General features: G+C 43.8%; 1 long non-coding RNA gene across 1 annotated transcript; it reads left to right on the top strand.

The window, feature by feature from the left end:
• Positions 1-9931: 9931 nt before the first annotated feature.
• LOC144706582 (uncharacterized) lies at positions 9932-11541 on the top strand. Its single transcript, XR_013582278.1, has 2 exons — positions 9932-11150; positions 11234-11541. It is a non-coding gene; the product is annotated as an uncharacterized LOC144706582 (long non-coding RNA).
• The last annotated feature ends 8088 nt before the right edge of the window (positions 11542-19629 follow it).

Genomic DNA, 19629 nt, shown 5'->3' with positions numbered 1-19629 from the left:
TTACGAATTATATGTAATTCAAAGAAAGCAAACTAGGGAAAAGATATTCAAAATAGATATAGGAATGTTAGAAAATATTACTCTTATTTAACCAAATTTATTCAGATTTTATAGAATAACGTTTAGGATTGAATAAATTTTTATAGTAGAAAATATTTTTTAACTGTAATTTATATTATCATAAACTACACTTTGGGAGCATCGACTGATGGTAGATTGAGATGGATGTAGTTGCAGTGGAGCAGATTGAACATATATAGTGCTGATCAGGATGAAGATAATGGCATATACAAATCAATAAATGACAGAATGGGGATGACTGATCACGATTTCATTGTCGCTGGTGCAGTATAATGGAGTTGGATGAGTGCCGACTCATGGGTTGTAGTGGCTAGATTGAAAAATAGAAAACCCTTTTCTATGCAAAAGAAGTTTTTATCAATTATAAATTAATCTCTAAAACATGATTGATCACGAAAAAATTGTGGGCAATTTGTTCCACCCTGGACTTGCTCCCTTGGAGATTATTTATGTTGCTGTTCACATGTCAGAACTCAAGAAGTATTCGTTCCATTATGTTGCTATTGGATCTGCACTTCTTCTTATGTAACTATTCTTTTAGTTCTTGTAGATCTTCTCACAATGGAGACAATCTTCTTGGATGAGTGGAGAAAGCTGAGAAATGAAGAAAGGGTGGGCCGAGGGGAGGGGTGGGGGTGGGGGAGCACCCAGCTTTGGCTTGCTGTGGAGACTAAATGGTTCTATCTCCCTTATTTAATTACTTAATATTTTTCATAAAAACACATAAAGTAAAATATATTCACCAGTGCCCTTATGATTGGATATGTGTGACCCTCTAGGCCAATATATTATTCTACTTAACAGTTTAGTGATCCAATAAAACAATTAGCCAATATTTTTAATTAACTATATCATCATAGCAATTAATATATTAAGTATGAATTTAGACCAATAATTACGTTAAGTTTCAAGCGTGAGGGGTGCCAAGCTACACCTTGCACTGTAGAAATTATCGAGTAATGTTCGAACTCTCTCGTGGAACCTTTACTGTCATCGGTCACTTTATATGTATAAACTTTCATCTATGTGAGACTCCTGAAACTTTTAGGATACGGTCAATCATGAAACTCTAATCCATTATTTGATTGGTAGTAATGAGTAACGGGGATCATTAGAGAATAAATTCTCTAATATCCTCACTACTTTGGCTAGGGATTTAGCGTACTCTTGGATAAATCTCCTATTATATGTTGGGTGGATGATGCCATCTTGACATCACAATTATCTCTATGGGCTTATTACTATATTCAAGCCAAAATTTTTTGTTATCACATAGGTAGAGACTAAGAAGCCATAGTGAATCAACTTGATGGAAATTTAGATGTAATACAATTCAGGGATTGATACCAATCAAGACAGTGAACTATTTCTCTAAAGAGCACCTACTATTTGTGCTAAGTGTCTGATGCCGGATGTCGTCAAGGACGTCGTACGGTCGGTACCGAGGATGATGGCTCGGTACCTAGATAGTGGTGTCGGACGTCAATGGTGTCATTGTCTGATGATTAAGTAAACCCTAACTGGGTAGATGTAACTATGATGCAAGGAATAAACATCCTACATGTCGTACGTGCATTCTCCGACTCGAGGGAGATGCCAAGCTCTGAGCTTCAACGGGGTCGCCGGTGACAGTGATGGTGGCCTCTCAAACTTCGTCGGAGGGACGAAGATGTCTACGGCTGAACGGAATCAATCCGTAGGGCTTGCACATAACAGACAGACTCGTCCGTACCAGTAAGACGCTCACTTTCACTTGTAGTTGTCTCTTAATTACCTCTCTCATCTACCTAGCCCAAGCGCGGTGGAGTCAAGATGAAAGTATACTACAACGGATAATATAACGAACAAGCGGGAGGACACCATACCTCATCGGCGCATGGCTCATCGTGTAGAGTCGTCGACAATTGCAGCGATGGGAGTGGGTGTGGTGGAGAGGCATCGGAAAGCGTCAGAGGCTCGACTTGGGAACCGGCGTAGGAGCGGTTGACGTAGGACGGAGGAGAGCAAGGGCAGCGAAGAGGCAGCCCAAATGTCGGTTGGGCTCAGCGATGATGACCGGTTATGGATGGTCATCGTAGACAGAGCTGTCGGCGATCGTGAATGACGGCCGATGGCACTCGAGAGCAGCAAGGGCTGGGGCTTCAGTCGGGGGTAGCAAGGCAGTGCAACACGAGCACTACTACTATTAATTGAGCAGATAGCACGCTGTACCAGCACTATGCTCGTTCAAAGCAACAGGTGGAGGGCGAGGAGGTTCAAGCGCGGCGATCACTGTTCTATAGCACTCGCACAATAAGAATATCACAAGGGGGTCGCGAAACGACGCCCAAGCGTTTAGGGACCCTCGTTGTCAAGTGCACCAAAGGCTTCTGCCAGGCACCCGACCGTATTCCCTCTGATCAGCACGTGCTGGGTGATGGACCGCGAGTGAACTGGGAGACCTCCTCAGCGAGGAGCAAGCGGCAGATCCAGCCCGCGTCTTCAAGGTTTGACTGGCAGATCCATGCGCGCGGTGGTTGGACATGCCCCCGTGTCCGACGTGGGTGATGCACTCTCCCGTACATATCAGGAATATTGTTGACGCGTCGCTCCTTGTCCTGAATGACACCCAAATCAGGTGGAAAAATTGTAGCTCCGGTTAGGTCCCCTAGTGTTCGTAGCCAGCGAATAACGCCGATGAAGATCTGCGGCATTGCAAGCCCTATCAATGGCGATTAGAAGTCACCTGAGCATGCGTTCTGTCGGGGAAATCGGTCTAGTGCGAGCGGCTTGACTTGATCTGACAGAATGGTCAGAAGCAAATTGCCCACGCCATGGAAGGGTCAATATGTGGCGATGACCGTCCGGTGGGTATCGCATACCGGCGATTACAGTTGGGTGGGAGAGCCCCGTTGTAAGGTGTTCGAGGAAGAGGTGGAGCTCCACAGGGGGGACTCGACCCCTTGTCCTCCTCTTGCCCTCTTCTCTCTCTGTACCTATTCCTGTTTGTTGGGTGAGATCTGAAGAACGACGATCTGTAATTGCCAAGAAATGAAAACTCCAGATCTGATGAATGTGGTGCCCATCATGGCCTTATATAGGGCTATGATGGGCCACTTATAAAGAGACCACCAAGGGGTAAGGGTAGTCCAACAAGAGGGCCTTTATATAATGGGCCCCCATTACAACAACATAAAAGAAAAAAAACATAAAAAGGGGACAAGGGGAGGGAAGTCCAAATGATTAAGGACCCCTCTCACATGACGACGTAGACACAAAACACAGATAAAATGACAGACACAAATACGACCATGACTAGACGAAGGGATGAAAGAAATCAAAACACAATAAATGAGCGTAATTCACCCAGGTTGTCGGCGTCGGGCATCTTTGTTGGCGCCTTGGCGTGCCGGTCGGCTGGACGCAAAGGCGGGCAGTTGGCGACGGTGACGGTGGCTCACATGATGGCTTCAACGAGTCCAGATGGTGTGCGCCATCAGTGTCCCTCCATTAAGAGCCACAAGATCAACCATACTCATATAATTACAATCAAATAGTGCTATTCTATCAAGAAAAGTTGTAGCCGATCTCCACAATCCATTAAATATAAATATTTAGAGTACATTTATAAATATGATCTCATCGTAATTGACTAAGTTATCAAACGTATTTATGTACTTTATTATAAACATCACAGTGGAATAGTAGTAAACAAATAGAAAAAATCATGGGTGTGTGATTGGCTTGACAGAAATATAGTATACATCACCAATGAGCGGCTGAGTTGGAAGTGGTGTTTGCAATAGTGGAAACGTAGGCTATCAGTGATGACAACATTGGAAAATGGATGAAGATGTGAGTTAAAAAAGAGGAAGATATCACTAACCTCATTCTCATGCGCCCCATGGGCTGAGGGTTGCTTTTTCATCATGTGTCTTGCCTGGAATGCCACTCCTTCAACTCTTCACTATTTGAGTAGAAGAATGAAGCCAAATGAAATTTTAAATGAGAAAATTAATCTACTCATCACAATAAGCATCAAAATCCAAGGGTGCCTTTTAAAAAAATGATATTTTACGATTGCTGCTGCAACGAAGATGGATACAAATAATTATAAACCACTGGCAGAGTTGAAGGTGATGTACATGTTAGTGAAAACTTACACAACCCCTGATGATAACCTTGGAAAAAAGGTCAAAGATGTGAGTTTAAATAAGATGAAGATTACCAAAACATCATCCTCTTGATTCCAAAGTTGAGTGATGTTATTTATTTATGAGTTTTGATGAAAACGTCAACCCTTCAATCATTCATTCTTGGAGTAAAAGAATATAGCCAAACTAGTTTTTAAATGAGTAAAATTCTCTGCTTATTGTAATTAGGAACAAAGTCGAAGTGTAATCTTTTTCGAAATGAAAGGGTTCTATTTTTAAATTTAAATGATAGATGCATAAATGAGGCAAAGATGGAACTACCCTTAAAATTTTATCCTGAAACTTCTTGTAGGTCATTAGATAGTGTTGTTTCAATCTGAAGAAATCAGAGCCATCCAAGTTTCTCACTCTTCTGATTTTCTTTCTCCTCCAACTTGTCCGATTGATTTTCAGCGTAGCATGCCCTTCTAGGAGCAGAAGACTCAAATCATTTACTAAAACTATTTAAATAACTTCAAAATTGTATTTTCTTTATGAATGTATCTTCATAAAATGCCATAAAATACTAGAAAATCTAGAAAACTTACAATATCTCTTTAAAAATATATTATTGATGAACCCTTGAAAATATTTCAATAATACTAAATAAATATTTAAAATATTTGGAATTTATTATTCATGATATCTTATCCATTGTTTGAATTAATTCCAATGTTTTCTTGATTTTATCTTACTTTACACCATTTCCGAATATTAATTTATGATGATTCGGATGAAATCCACAACATAAATGCAAGAAAGTATTTTGAAAAATAGTACAATCATTTCTTGGCCCTTAACAAATACCCTCCCAACTTAATCCTTGATTATCCCTTAGGAATGTTTTTTATGTTCTCTTCCAGTTGTTTGTTCACCTTGAAACAATTTAAGGCAAGGGTATGAAGCTTTCAAGATATTCATCACTTACAAATGGTGGCTACTTAGTGTTTGGGGTCCCCAATTACTTTCTACCTACCTGAAAATGAGTAATATGTATTCATCCTTTCATGTGTAAGCACATAATATCAAATAGATATCAATGAACTGTGAGTGGTGGGAGTCATATCTAATTTTATGAATGGCTCGAAGATGTAAGGGTAGGTAAATGACACTGGATAGGTAGATGATACTTCTACACCTTACTCCCAAGAATATATGAGTTACAACAATACATCAGAAGGGTGTAGAGAAAGACGAGGATGGTAGATAATATTAGAGAGTTTTACCAGAGGAAGCAGTGATAAAAAGATTCGTTAAAAGTGCTTAGCGAAAGCAAATTCCAAAGCAAGAAATATATTTTTATTTTTAATTATTTTTTTACTTTACAGTTTTTTTCCTTTTTAAAAGATTTCATATATTTTTTTTGTAAAGAGAGAACTACAAAAAATAGGAGATAAATAAGTGTTGTTAAAATAGAAACATCTAGGTTGAAATCATCACATGCTAATAAGGAAAGAGAAGAAATAGAATGAAAAGACTTTGACGAAAATAAAAGAAGGGGATAAGAAGGAAACATTATCAAGAAAGACATACCACAAGAGGGAATAAAAGAAAGAACCTGGGATTAAAGCACATCATAAGTAGTAGGGATGATGGGAGGGACGGCTTCCTATAGGGGTAAGGAACAAGTGGGTACAATGGTATCAGTAGTGTTTGCGCGTCTCGATACCAACACCGGATTACGGTATGAGGACAGATGCTGAATTGGATATCAGAAATCATATTTATGATATCCATTTTTACAGAAATCTGGATATCAGATCACAAGATCCGATATCGGTTGCTAGAGTACTGTTATCTGATATCATCATCCGTTTCAATGTCCTCATCCACCCCTGTCTCTTGGAAAGGATGGGAATATCGGATATCGGATTTCAATCTGTAATATGCACTACCTAAGTTTCAATTCTTCTTCTTCTTCTTCCTCTTCTTCCTTTTCTTCATCTTCTTCCGCTTCTTGCTCTTCTTCTGCATCTTTTGCTAATTGTCTTCTTTCTCGAATTCTTTTCTTCTCTTCTTCTTCTTCCTCTTTTCCTCTTCTTTCTCTTCTTCCTCTTTTATTCTCTTCCTATTTCTCTATTTTTTCTCTTCTTCTTTTTCTTCTTCCTCTTCTTCTTCTTCCTCCTCTTTTTCCTCTTCTTCATATTCTTCTGCTTTTTCTGCTTCTTCCCTTCTTCCGCTAATTGTCTTTTTCTCTAATTCTATTATTTTCTCTTCTTCCTCTTCTTCCTCTTCTTCATCTTCTTCCTCATGTTCCTATGGTCTTCCTCTTCCTCCTTTTTCTTTTTTTGTCTTCCTCTTCCTGTTCGTCTTCCTTCTCTTATTTTTTTCTTTTTCCTCTTTTTCCTCTTCTTCCTCTTCTTCCTCTTCTTCCTATTCTTCTTATTATTATTATTCTTCTATTCTCTTTTTTCTCTAATTCCCTTCTTGCCATGTGGTTTATGTGGGGCTACGTTGTCAAATCTCGGTGGTCAGAAATAACATATAACCCTCATAATTTTGATTATATTCCATATGGGATTACAGGATTCCAACCACAAGATATCCGAATATTGAGATTTGATAACTAGATACCGGTTCCAATATCCAGATATTGAAAGCCGATTTCCCGTATTCGATACCCTCCTCGTCCTTAACTGTTCAATGTCCGTCCCGATATCCATATTACACATGAATGTTGATATGCGTTCGATATCCGATTTTTTGGCATTAGAAATTGTCCTGATTTTTTCCAGATATCGGGTATCTATTGTCCGATATCGGATATCGGACGGATATCGGAAGGCCGTTTACTAGTATTAGGTAGGGCAGGCAAAATGGGTGAAAATGAGTTATAGTATTCAAAAATACTTTTAGGTAACTGAAATAGTTGTGATTCTATGATTTAGGACTTAAAGAAATGCATATGCCTATGTCAAAATAAGTTTCAGCAAGTGGATAACCATTACACAAGTAAATTCAGTGATGTATCACAAATCATGCTTGTGAATTAACATTTTTGAAGGGTTTAGTAAGTCATATAATCACATTAACATGCATTTTTCATCCTAAAATCCATTTCATGCAATTATTCACTCATAATCTAAAATTACCTATTTTAAATGAATTTTTGCATGACTAAAAATATTACATGACTCATTGATATAGTAGTAAAAAAAAGAAGAATACAATATATTGAATAAAAAAACAAATCTAGAAACTAAAAATAAAAAAAGATAAATAAGCATAAAAATATCTTCTAAGGAGCCGCCAAAGAGCGCAAGCCAAGTCGTGGCCGCATGCGACATCCATTGCCACAGCCTCTCAAATTGACCCAAAGTAAGTCATTTTCTTTCTATCTGAATTTAAAAAATCTAATTTCATGGTTTTATATACCGCCCATATATTTTTCCATATGGAATAATCAAACTTCCTTTTTTTGGATAAGTTCCGAGTCTAGGCCAGGAAAGGTTGATAAAGGGACATACATGTGGGTGATGGCGCACGCCATCAAGGATCATCGACGACGTCGTCCGCGCTGCCCGCCATTGTCATCCATAGCCGGGTGAAGATGCTCACTTATCGCTTTTGATTTTCACCGTTTCTTTGTCATATTTTGTGGTTTCTTTCGCACTCGTCATTTTGTTTTTGTTGCACAGCGACGCGTCCCCTCTACACCCTGTGTCTTTGTTGATGTGTGGGAGGGGGTCCTTAGCAATTTGGACTCCCCTCCCTTGGTCCCCTTCGTCTTTTTCTTTATGCATTAAATTTTCCCTTTTTACTTTGTGATGGCGAGGACGCCAACATCTCATCGACGAACGCGTCACCACGGTCAACCGGAGTCAACACGCATGCTTTGGACCACGGTCAACCAAAGTCAACCAAAGTCAACTCGCCACGGTCAACCGGAGTCAACCCTAAAGCCGACACGCCACAACCGCCAACTTGCACGTCTCCACCCGCGCACGCCTCTACGCATGTCATGACACGATGCCAAAGGCAGATCCACAACTGCCCTTTGGCGTGACACGGTGCACGTATTTATTTTCTCGTCTTTACTTTCTGGTCAATTTCTCTTTCCTCCAAGGCCTATATACACGCCATTGTTTTGAAGAAACTCTTAGGCAATCATAATTCAAGAATCGAGTTTTAGTTTAACTCTTCTTGGAGGATTGCCCAGCCTCCCTTATCCTCTACCTTCAAACCCTATCCTCCACCATCGTCGCCACAGCCGTCGCCGCCATCGCCGCCGCCATCGCCGCCGCCATCGCCGCCGTCACGTCGCTGATCACTGCCTCTTCCCTCTCTTCCATTTCCCTCTCTCTCTCATTCTCGCCTTCAAGGGTCGCCCCAGACCTCCCCTGTGGTCGCCCTACCTGGCCGGCATCCTTGGCCGCTCAAGGCCGCCCCCGCGACAACCCTTGGCCGCACTCCCAGGCCGACCAGGGGCCGCCCATCCAGGTCGCCCAAGGGACGCCCTCTCAGGCCACCCAAGGGCGCCCAAGGCCGGCCCCTTGGCCGCTCTCACAGGCTGCCCAGGGGACGCCCCAGCCAGACCGCCAGGCCCGCCCCAGGCCATCCCGTGACCGCCCCTTGGCCACCTTCCTTGGCCGCCCAAGGCCGCCCTTGGTCGCACTCCCAGGCCGCCTAGGGGCCGCCCACCCAGGTCGCCCAGGGGCCGCCCTCTCAGGCCACCGAAGGGCGCCCTAGGCCGCCCCCACAGGCCGCCCAGGGACCGCCCCAGATAGGCCGATCAGGTCCGCCCAAGGCCGCCCCTACCAGGGCCACCCAACGCACATCCTAAGCCGTCGCCCAGAGTGTCCCAGGCCAACGGTCGTCGTCGTCGATGCTGTCCGACGTTTCGAGCCACGCGCTCCGGGTGCGCTCCGCCGCACTCCGCGCACTCCGCGCACTCCGCGAGCGCGCCGGCTCTCCGCGTGCTCAGCGCCCGCGCGCTCCGTGCGCTCCGCGCGCTCCGCGCGCTCTGCGCACCCTTCGCGCACTTTGTGCGCGCGAGTGTTCGCCCACGCTTGACTCTGCGACCACGACATCTGCACTCAACTAGGGCCGTTCAACACCCGGAACGCCCAGCATTGTCCTCGTCCAGTGGGTTGCTCAACGCCCGGATTCGCCCAGCTCCGTCGCGATCAGAATTTCCGCAACCTCTTCACGCACTACGGTGCCGAGGTACGCCTGAACTCTTTGGTGTCGAAGTGTTCCTCGTTGAGTGTTTTCTCGAGAAGTTTCCACCGCCGTCAGAATTAGATTTGGTTTAAATCTTCTACTTCTTCTCCCTCTTTCTCGAGTGTTTCCTCGCGACGCGAATTCGGGTATTGATTTTGGTGCTTAGGTATCGTCGCGGTGGGAGAAGACAATACTCCCACCCTCGAAAGGGTCGGAGCTGCACCACCAGATTTTCATCGGTTTTAAATCCGAATCCGGCCGTGACTTTCTGTGGATTGTTTTATCCCTCACACACCCATCCTACCCTTAGCCCGTACATCCTGTCGTCCCGCCCCTCCTCGCCTACCCCATAGTCGTCCTACGTCACTTTGTAATAGGGGGCCTATTATATAAGGGCCCCCTAATGGACCTCATTCCCCCTTGTTGACCCACTTAGGGGGCCCATTTGACCTCTTCCCCCTTTATAGGGGAAGAGGAGGGCACCCCAGGTCCTTAGACCAAGTAGAATTGTGAGTTAGAAGTTTTCCGTCTATCTTGGTCTCACCCCCTTCACGATCAGAAAGAAAGAGGGGAAGAGGAGACGGAGGAGAAGTAAGAGAAGAAGGAGAACAAACCAGGAAGGAAGACGGGAATCCCCTCTCTATTCGGGCAACCTGTCTGGACGTCGCCGATTCCCGGAAGATCCAGCGACTGCGTGCAAGAAAATGAAAAAAATGTCCCCGGATCCTGTTCTGGCCGTCTCGCCACAGCAGAATTTGATGGCGGTCAAAGAAGTACGAGGCGTGCGAGTCCTCGCTACAGACCACCGACGCGCGACATTACTAATCCCTGTTCATTGGCGATCGTTCCTCGAATGGGAATCAGCCCTTCCCATGGCCAGCGGATCCCGATTAGCCTAATTGAACGGGAAGTTGCCCTTGCGCCTGGATTCAGCGGAAACCCTTCCTCTCGGCCGTGAACAATCCTCACCAGCCCAGTTGACCGGGAGACACCCCCTGCGCCTTGACTTGGTGTCGATCTTTCTCCTCGGCTGTGAATCCCGCGCTGTTGACTCCCCCAATCGTGCTTCGTCCCACGCTTGCCATCAGACATTGACCGCGGCCGTGGGTGATGCCCAACGGTCAACAGGAAGGTTGTGGTCCTGATTGAATGGATTGGCCTGCAAAGCGTCTCAGGGTTGATCACGGCTCTGTCATCTTGGTCGAGAACCCTCTGTGGCAGCATATTTCCGTCCGACGCTGCCTCGCAGAAATGGATACACCACGGCCAAGAGCCTCTTCACCGTGACGGTCGCGCAGCTTCGGATCACGTCCACATCATGTGCATGACCAGCCGGCTCTACGCAATCGTCGTTGGTCGCTGCCTGGTCATTGGTTGACATCCATCTCACTGCGAACTAGCGGCTGCATCTGCGCTCAACCTAACCGGAGGACTCGGCCGTGCTGTGCGCCTGCCATCTGCTCGGTTAGCCGATGGCACGCCGGTCACTGCTCGCTACGTCACCCTGACTCCGCCCGCACAAATTCGCCATATGATCGCGCCCAGGACTCTACTGTGTGCTTGAGCTAGCTCTCCACTGCTCTTCCTTGCTCCCTCTCCTCTGCCCCTTTATCTAGCGCTCCGGCAACCCACTGTTAGTCGAGCTGCCATTAGCTCTCAGGCGCCTCTCTACCACACCCGCTCAGACTGCCACCATTGTTGACAGCCCTGCACGACAAGGCCCGCGCCGATGAGGTAGGACGTCCTCTCCCGCTGCTCCCTTAATTATCCTTTGTAGTATAGTTTCGTCTTGACTCCACCGCGCTGGGGCTAGGTAGGTAAGAGAGGTAATTGAGAGAAACTACAACGTTATCAAGTGTCTTGGCGGTACGGAGGAGTCCGTTCGTGTTACGTGCCAGCCCTACGGATTGATTCTGTTTGGCCGTAGACACCTTCATTGCTCCAACGAGGTTCAAGAGGCCACCGTCGCCATGACCCAGCGACCCCGTGCAAGCTCGGAGCTTGGCACCTCCCTCGAGTCGGAGCCTGCACGTACGACACGTAGGGACGCATCTTGATCACGTTGTAGTACATTGACCCATTTAGGGTTTATTCAGGACTAATTTAATGAAGTATGGTGAAATAATTTCTCTTTTGATTATCAATGGTCGCCCTGTTGCAAGAATGTGATCGTTTGTTTTATCAAAGAAACTAGTACCCTTGGTGTTATTATGTGCGTATGGAAATCATCATGCATGTATACTGAACATATGATGTTTATGATATAAAAATAGCAAATCAATAGCACAAAAAGTTCATATGTTAAAAATTACTCTTATGCTTATGTAATTATTCACTAGAATCTATCAAGATATCATAGTCATCATTCATAAACAGCATATGAATATCAAATATAATCGCTTCAATTGAAACGACAAAAAATGATGCATGTGACTGACAATGATTTAAATATTCATGATTAATGAAAGTGGGATCACATGATTGACTAGTATTTTAGGTTGCCTTATCTTCGTCATACTGGATGGCTTTTTGAACTTATATAGATTGTTGATGGAATAGCTTCTGTGGACATGCACGTTCAAGATCTCCATAACTTCCCCTTTGCAACTGCAAATTGGACATTCTTCCAATGCATGATCATAAGTACGACCTATAGATTCATATAAACCAAAAACACTAGATTTTTTATTACTTCCATTTCAGTTCAAACGATCATGGTTCTAGAAATACTTCATGCTATCATTTGCCAATGTATCAACTCCCGTCATCACCTCCTTATCATCTACAAATTCAAATCATTAGAATGAGGAGCTTGTTGTTGAAAATGACAGGAAGACGAACGTTTGCATGGTTGATTGTGGTGATGTTAAAGTCTCCACTGAAATGAAGGTTAAGGACTATTTATGAAATTAATGTTTGAATGATGCCCTCTCAGGTTCCATTAAATTAGACAATGTTAGAAGTGCATGGAATTGTCGTTCATTTCCTGAGATTTTCCATTTTCATAATTGTAAGTGAAGCAAGAACCATTTTGCTCGCACGGAATTTAAACTACATTCCATTTTATTTGTATGTAATTCCATTTCAGCATTATAAGCGTCATTTGTTTTTGGAGTTTCATTTTTTATAATATCTGATCTTCATTCAAAATAGAATTCTTCTGAGTGGTTGAATTCATCAAAACATCTTGGTAATAAAGCATACCTTTTTCATATCATTTGATAGTTTTGAAAAGCTTTCACCTTTTGTATATAAATCATTTTAATCTGGATATAAAGTGCTAATAAAAAATTAAACTGACTGCATTAGAAAAACACATTCAAAATTAATGTTTTTTATGACTCCAAAATAATTTGATAATAATTGGTATTTTCGGTAGAATCATTATGCATTAGAATTTTAATTTTATTTAAATCATATTTCCAAAAGTATTCATGAGAAAATTGATGTCAGACGTCGTCTAGGACATCTTCTGGTCGGCACTGAGTATGATGGCTCAGTACCGATAATAGATGGTGGTATCGAACGGTGACGGTGTCGTCATCCAACGGATGATACTAGAATGGGTTGATGTAACTATGATGAGAAGAATGAATGTCCTACGTGTCGTACGTGCATGCTCTGACTTGATGGAGGCGCCGGGCTCCAAGCCTGGATGGGGTCGCCGGGTGATGACGACAGTGGCCTTCTCGAACCTCGTTGGAGTGACGAAAATATCTGTGGGTGAACGGGATCAATCCGTAGGGCTCGCACGTAACGGATGGATTTGTCCACACTGGTAAGATGCTCACTTGCTTCGTAGTTTTCTCTCAATTACCTCTCTCACCTACCTAGCCCGAGCGCGGTGGAGTCAAGACGAAATGATGGAGAGCGCCAAAGCGTCATTGACGACATGTCATCGGAGCCGTCTTCAACGCCATCAGCATCACTGCCGGTCTGTGTCCAGCCCGACCAGCATGCCAAAGCATCCTTGAAGACGCCCGGGTTTAAATACCCCAAGTAGATCACGTTCGCGTCTGTATCATCGTGTTTTAATTATAAGTTTTTAGTCGTTTGATTTCATGTTCGTGTTCGTCATGATGAGTTCACCATACTCTTCATGATGCGTCTGTGTCGTCGCATTTCATCCGTCATTTATTTTGAGTCGTTTCGAGTTGTTTTATTATTTCCCCATGCTTTTCATTTTCATTGTTGTAAAGGGGTCCCTTATTGGGCCCCTATGTGCACTGTGTATTGGGTCCATCATGGCCCTATATATGGCCATGATGGACACCGTTCTCGTCAGATCTGGAATTATATCTTGGCAGTTATCTTTCAAAACTCCAGGTTCTCACCATGAGAAGAAGAGAAGGGGAATAGGAGAAGGCAGAGGAGACAATGGAGCACCGTCGCGCGTTCAACCCTCCACTTCGGTAACCAGCTATTGAGAGCCACTGGCTGCTCATCGGTGTCTCTCTGTTCGCTCGTCCACACACCGGTAACAGCCAGAAGAGTGTCTTCGGTTGACTGATAGCTTCTCCACCGGTCTCCGTTGGGAACCTTCCCGGCACGCTGCCGAGAGATTCTCTATCCCGCGCGGCCGTACAGGCTCTCTGTAGGCGACGGGAAAACCGGTCAATGGTCTTGTGCCCTACCCGCGTCTCACACTGAACGCGCGGCCGTGTGCTGAGATCCGGTCGATGGGTGATCGCTCCGGTCGACGCACGCATCTCGCACTGAACTTGTGCGATCGTGCGGCCATACCTGCTGCCCTCTTTGCGGCATAACGACATATCATCACGCGGTCTGCGACCAACGGTGAACCATCACGACTGATCGTCGTCAACCACAACCGACAGCAAACGTCAAAGCTCTGCGACTGGAAATTGTGTGCTGCAATTTGGATGACCGTTGATTTATGTTCGGTGACTACGTCTGCTACCACGCTCGACAAGGATCCCACGGCTGCGACTGCATTGTTGGTTTCTATCAAAGTCCTCGGCATTATGATTTCTAGCCGCTAGATGCTGGTCGCCACAAGCCTTGGCTCCACACCGGACAGGGTGACCACCCGTCAAGCGGCCACTGCCGTAATTCATAGCTGACGTTGCTGTCATTAAAACTTGTCGTTGCCGTCTTCAAAATTGAGATGCCGCCGCATCTGTTCAATTGACCACACCCGTCGCTGTAGTTGCCTGCTCAGCTTCCCGTACTGCTGCTGCCGCTCACAACCGTTGACTGTCTCCGCTCGCACCGACCTTCGTGCGTAGCGCCCCTCGATTTCAAGCGTCGTTTAAGCCACCTCGCCACTGGTCTTCTTGCTCTCCTTGCCGCTGACTCCTTCGACGAACACGCTCCTGCGTGAAGATGACTTCGTTACTAGTCAAGCCTCACTGTGCCCCCCTCCTCAACGACATACACTTATCTACTTGCCCGTACTGGCTCGTGCCCGATGAAAACATCAACGACGAACGCCCCTCACCGACAAGGTACGCCGTTCCCCTTTGCTCGTCATTTTAATTACGTCTTCCACTATACTTTTTGACTGCACTCCACCGCGCCGGGTTAGATTAGGTGAGAGAATATTGAACAAACTACGAGTTGAGTGTCTTTCTAGGCATAGGCCGAGCCCGTCCGATACACGCGAGCCCCTACGAAACTATTACGTTCGGCGCTGTAGTCGCCGTCGTCGCTCCGAAGAGGGTTAGAAGGTCACCGTCATCTTCAACAGTCACCGCTCCGGAGCTCGGAACTCGATGAAAGCCCACTCGTCAGCCCTGCACGTACATTTCACCAAGGATATTCGCATCACGTAGTTACATTCACTTAGTGAATTGCCCGGCGGACGACGCCATCGCCGACGTCGGACATCTCGAAAATGTACTGCAAGTGATAGTTAAACGAGCGATGGGAGAGGACGGCGTATCTCATCGGCGCGTGGCTCGTGGTGCAGAATTCGTTGACAGTCTGTGGTGGTTGAAGCAAGTGTGGTGGAGAGGCGCCGGAGAGTGGACGACGGCTCGATGAGTGATGATGATGCCGGAGCTCTGGGTAAAGGTCGGAGGAGTGAAGCCGAGGAATCGATATGTGGGGATGCCGTCAAGGGCCCTGTCGTGCCGGATGGACGAGACTTTTGTACTGCCGGCGCAGCAAGACGCCCAAGCTGATACGAGAAGTAATCGTCACGGCGCCGGTACGCTGTGCAACAGCACCGAGAGAGCAGTGCCGTTGACGGGCACACACCTAAACGGGTGACGCATGGGCGGTCAAGCGTTCAAAGGCACAACGGCGCAGGGGAATAGGAGACCTATGTGGCTGACCAAAGGCCTGCAATGCAGTGACCAGGAGGGGGCGGTCATTGACCCGGTAGGGCGTCGACGGAGAAGAACCGCCCTCACAAGTTCCAACGGATCAGAGTCTCAATGGGGTGTGGACCAGCCTGAAGTGACCGTCGGTCATCACACAGATTGCAGCGACCGGGTAGCCGTTGAGAGCGTTCGCCCTGCTCTCAGTTCGTCTCAAAAGTTGTACCGCCGACCTGGCGGGTCGGGCCATCTGATGGACGGCCCTTGGAGGTCAAGGGGTTTGCTAACCGACCGGATTCACCGATCGGTGGCCAACTCTCGACAGAGTGTGTCACAGTCCACTGCAAATTGGCCATGAGGGGGTGCCGTTTTTATTCGAATCCACCAGAGAAGGTGGACCGCGGGCGAGAAATCCCTGTTGATAAAACGGCGGTGGAACAATGCCAGAGCCGTCCGCCGCCTTCAACCTGGGTGACGGGTCAGGGGGGGGGGGGAAGAATGGGCAGTGGTAACGCTGCTCTTCTGCCTTTCCCGGAGAGGACTTCCCCTCGGTCATTTGACCTCTCTCCTCCTTCCTCTCTCTTTCTTTTTCTCAAGGGTGAGACCAAGAATACGAAAAATACAACTGTTTGATAAAATTCCTGGTCTAAGGACCTAGGGCGCCCCCTCGTCCCTTATGAAGGGGGCAGAGGTGGGCCCCCTAATTATGTCAACAAGGGGGGGGGACTGATCGGTTAGGGGCCCTTATAGAATGGGCCCCCATTACAAAAAAATAAAAAGGGAAAATTGAAAATACAAAAGAAAAGGGAAAGGGGAAAGGACTAGGGGCCCCTTCCCATGACGGCGAGGATGAACATACGTGACGCGTAGCGAATGCAATGAAAACAAAATGACGAATTTGGAAAAACACAAAACACGACAAGGAAACGATGGAAATAAAAAAAATGATAACGGGCATCTTCACCTGGTCTTCGATGACGTTGGCGATCAGTGCAGACAGCATCGTTGATGAAGCTTGATGGCATGCGCCATCAAAAATGATCATAATGGCTTGTTTTCTGGCAGACAAAATACAATTTCTATTAGTATGATCGTTATTAAAATGATTTACCAATATGACTTGATATGGATCACAATCATCATGAATATATATTCTTTCACATAAATATGAACTTGCTGCATTTTAATAAATACTCAAAAGATTAAGTAAGTAGGTGGAGTACCTTTCAAGTCTATTTTTCATGTGTTACTGAAGAAAAACAAATTGAGAATGAATAACAATAATATAATTCAGTAACTTCATGATATCTACTCCCTAGCAACATTGCCAGTCGATAAATCATAAATTGGACACAAATACGCAGTTTAAGGCCTCTGGTTTATACAATAATATTTATAATTCCCTTATAAGCATAGAGAAAGCAAGGAAATTCATAGATATTAAGTATTGAATAAGCAAATTTAATCATCAATGTACATTTTTTGGATTTTAATGTTTATTTTAGAAATTATATAATTTAAATAAAGATAACGAGGGACAAGGTAATTCAAAAAAATCATTGGCATGTAAGAAAATGTTATTCATAATTAATGTAATTTATTCATATTTGAAGAATAAGTTGGGAATTTTAATATAATTTAAATATCTTAGGTGGTGCTTTCAGAGTGCCTGGTGAAGGTAACTATAGATGGATGTGACTAGAGGGGAGCAGATAAAGGATATATTGTTAGGATTCCAGCATAGATGTGCCGACGAAATGTGGAACATGGGCGAATGATAACGATTTACCATCACTGATGCAATGTAGATGGAGGAGGAAATGTCTTGATGAGCTGTGTAGTGGGGGCAAGTGATGATGATTTACCCAATGCTGATGCGATGAAGATGGAAACACATAAGCACTAACGAGTGGCAGAGTTAAAGGTTGTGTGTGTGTTAGTTGAATCTTAGACTGGAGTAATGATAACCTAGGCAAAAGGAAGAAGATCCAAGTTACAAAAAGATGAAGATAACCTTAACCTTGTTGTCACATCCCCCATGTGCCAAGTGGTGATTTTTTTGCAAATGTCTTGATCCAAACATCACTTCTTGAACCCTTTGTTCTGGGAGTACAATAACAGAGCTAACATAGAGTTTGAAAGAGTGAATCACTCTAATTTTAATTAGGATAAATTTCAAATGTACCTTTTTTTTACTATGACGGGGTTCTATCTATACATATATATAATATAGTTGATGGATAACCCACCAAAAGCTGGGATTCTCCTTGAAAGTTCAACCTGAACTCCTTCTGGATCATTAAATATCATCATTTAAATTGGGAGAAATATGATCCATCCAAGTTTTTCTCTCACCGAACTTGTCTCTTTTGTGAATTGTATGTTGGATTCCTATTGTGGCACATACTTCTAGGAGCAGAAAATAAATCAATTAAATCTTTAAAAATAGTGAAACGAATTCAAAATTATGATGTCTGGATTATTAAATTATTTTATTCGTTAGTTTAAGGTTAGAAAATTCCATCAAAATACTCGAAATTGAGAAGAATCAGAAGCTCTTTCGAAAAATACAGTAAACCATTAAATTATTTTTTAAAATGAAACTAAATATTTAAGGACTTGTAAAATGATTTGTTTGATAAAATCATTGTTAAATAATTAGGTTAAAATACCATAAAATGAAGAAAAATTACAATAGATGGTTTAAACTAGGAAGAACATGGATGTATGATCTTTTCAATAAAAATAAGCTGATAAGGTTGATGAAATTATGACTGAAAATAACATGACTTTTATGTTTATTATTGTACTCATACTAGGACTACTTGAACTTTCAACATTAGGAAGTTATTGGTCATAGTTAAAGTACAATCATCCATCCAGATACCCCTTTGATGACTCAATGCTAAGGACCACTAACACAACAGGGACATGGTTAAGTCTGATTGAAAGTCTAGAATAATACCATTTGGGGATTTGTACAGATTAATTCAGTAAAATCTTTCCACTAAAGAGCACCCACTATCTTTTCTCATTGTCTCAACAGTAATAGCCATGTCAGTAGAATTACTTATCATATGAGCAACACTAGATTGTACTTTTCCATCAAAAAAATTTGATGTCCTTCTCGAGTATTCTTCAAATTAGAATTTTTAGAGCCCACGTTTAAGACTATGGATTTTATATTATCATATTATCACATACACTGAATTAAATCTTTGTATAAACATCACATGTTTATTATAATGAGTATTTTTGTATTAATAATAATAAAACAAGATATGCAATGTGTGATTGGCTTCTCAACAACATATATTTCCTTCAAATAAGCTTATCAACTTCTGAACTAGGATTTCTTTGAATCTCATGGTTAAAAAATTACAGATAAGAGTGAAAACTCAACTCTCTGTCTAGAAGGTATCTTTGGTGTTTCAAGTCTAACCACCACTTAAGCGATCATGAGATGTCAACATGATTGACAGTTTGGTAATACCTTTTGACAATGCCTATGAATTGGTTATTAAGAGTTTTCGCTTAATGAGATCATACTGCTTTCCTGAATGTCTCCAAACTAACGTAACAGGTCAGCTATACTCATCGTAGAATTAAGGAAATATAGTATTATTTTATCCTATGCCTTTTCTATGTCCTCTATTATTATTCGTCACATATACAAATTTAAAATATGTTTAGATATTAGTAGCATAAGTTTAGTTACACAGGACTAGTGTCCCCTTTCAGTGATGTCTAAAGAAGAGAAGGGCTCTACACTCCACAGAAACATAGATTGCACAGAGTACATGCTGGCCCAAAAGCCTCAGAGGCCATGTACCCCATTCTCTAATCTAAGGATCAATCCAAGGGTGTCGATGATCCCCGTAAATGACCATTGTGAAAACCTAGGTGTAAAAACCTAAAAATAGTTCTGA

Source organism: Wolffia australiana, chromosome 8 (genome assembly GCF_029677425.1).
Source record: "Wolffia australiana isolate 7733 chromosome 8, ASM2967742v1".
NCBI classification, from domain to species: Eukaryota; Viridiplantae; Streptophyta; class Magnoliopsida; order Alismatales; family Araceae; genus Wolffia; species Wolffia australiana.
Note: the sequence above shows the minus strand (reverse complement) of the source record. Positions and strands in the feature narration are given on the sequence as shown.